Here is a 2,188-nt window from a genome sequence, read left to right as displayed (position 1 = left end):
CGTCTCTACATTTCTGTAGAAACAGTGGAGCACGTGCTCTCTTCTATAATAGTATGGATTCTACAGTGTAGGATAAGACCATAGCAGTTACAGTTCCCTCTGTCAAAACCTCTTTAAAAAAAAAAAAAACTCACTGACTTGATGCGAAATGTGTTAAATACACAAGTTAGAAAACTAGAGAAGTGTTACAAGTGCGTATATTAATACTTAACAGGGAAAATATATTATATGTATAGTCAACATAGGTACTGTAACAAGTAGGTATGATTTCAACAGCCAATAGAAGATAGAAGGATAAAGTAACAAGTACCTACACAATACAAAAAAAGCAATTTAATTGTGTTAAAGCATAAATGCTAGTCACAAATGTCACAATTAATGTCGTTCCCCAATTGATAAAATACGTTTTAACGCTAAGATTTGACTTAGTTTTGAGACTCGAATTTTATGACTTGACTTAGACTCGAACCACCAACCTCCGGATCCGAAGTCACCGCGCTTTCCAATATACCACCGAGGTCGGAAAAAGTAACAAGTAGGTATGATATTACCAGACAATAGGGGGATATAAAGTAACAAGTACAAACCTACATAGATATAAAGTAACAAGTACAAACCTACATAGATATAAAGTAACAAGTACAAACCTACATAGATATAAAGTAACAAGTACAAACCTACATAGATATAAAGTAACAAGTACAAACCTACATAGATATAAAGTAACAAGTACAAACCTACATAGATATAAAGTAACAAGTACAAACCTACATAGATATAAAGTAACAAGTACAAACCTACATAGATATAAAGTAACAAGTACAAACCTACATAGATATAAAGTTATAAAGTAACAAGTAGAATGAAGGGATTGAGAGTTAGAGAGCAGCAAACGTATGAGGAAAAGGTGCAAGGAACTGAGGACAGAAAATGTGAAGAGAGAAAAAAGAGAAGAGGGATTATTCGTACATCAAACAAACAAAAAATGGGTTTTCAAACGAGAGAAAAAAAAAGTTTCAAAATGAAGGCAACGTTTCAAGTTTGTGTATTTTCTGAAAAGCATCATCAGACCGTTTATTGTCCTCTAGCTCTTAACCAGTGGAGAAGGTAAAGGAGAGAGATGGGCACGCCTCAGGGTATGTTTTGGTACAGTTGGCATCTCCACTAACTGCTCTAAGTAAGGCCAGCCACTCACTATCAGGTAGACCTGACAGGTACACCTGATAAGTTTCACCTTCCACCTGTCAGGTCTATCCTGATGAGCACACACACTATCAGGTAGACCTGATAGGTACGGCTGAAAAGGTCAGCCTGTCAAGTCTACCTGACACCTGATAGTGGCTGGCCTAATACAAACGATTCTATCCATAATGGGGAATACACCATCTTGGATTTCCAATAGTTTAGTACAGGCACTATCATGCCATCTAGCGGTTGAACTAATTTTCGTATATTCCTTTGAAAGAGGGGAAATGAGCCACGGAACAGGGGAGATCGTCTTAGTTTTCCATTCCAAATGAAAATATACACTTCTACTAGGAAGTTATTGGATCTAGTTGGAAAGTGAAAACCCAACCTGATGATCTCTGAATTCGAATTTGCTAAAAGATTAACCCTGTAGTGCCGCCACTGGTATCTCCCCTCTCCTTCCCCCACTCATCCTCTGAAACTTAAGCCCATAGCTAGCACAGTTTTAACCCTTTGATCTCTGAATCCTCTTGAGGGACTTATACATAATTATAAGTACTTAGGTACCTACCTATTACATACCTATAGTTTTTATTATTATTAGTATTATTATTAATGGGACGAGTCTAATCTTGTCTGTTTAGAAAGAAGGTAACTAGTGTCTGGGTCACTAGGAATTGAAACCTTACTAACTCAGGCAAATGGCGAAGAAAAAGTTTTTTTTTTAATTTTATTTAAGAGGTTTGATAGAGGGAACATGCAACTACTAAGTCTTAGGTATCGTCCCGAAATCTAAGACAGGATAGGAGAAAGCCAGCAGTTTCGACAACGAACATCACCTGTTTAGGATAAAATCCGCCCCGGACGGGAATCGAACCCACGGCCTAGTGCTTACAAGGCAGACGTACTACGCTCCAAGCTAACTAGGCCGTCTCTACATTTCTGTAGAAACAGTGGAGCACGTGCTCTCTTCTATAATAGTATGGATTCTACAGTGTAG

Source organism: Diaphorina citri, unplaced genomic scaffold (genome assembly GCF_000475195.1).
Source record: "Diaphorina citri unplaced genomic scaffold, Diaci psyllid genome assembly version 1.1 scaffold2301, whole genome shotgun sequence".
Lineage (NCBI taxonomy): Eukaryota > Metazoa > Arthropoda > Insecta > Hemiptera > Psyllidae > Diaphorina > Diaphorina citri.
This window is presented reverse-complemented; position numbering follows the sequence as displayed.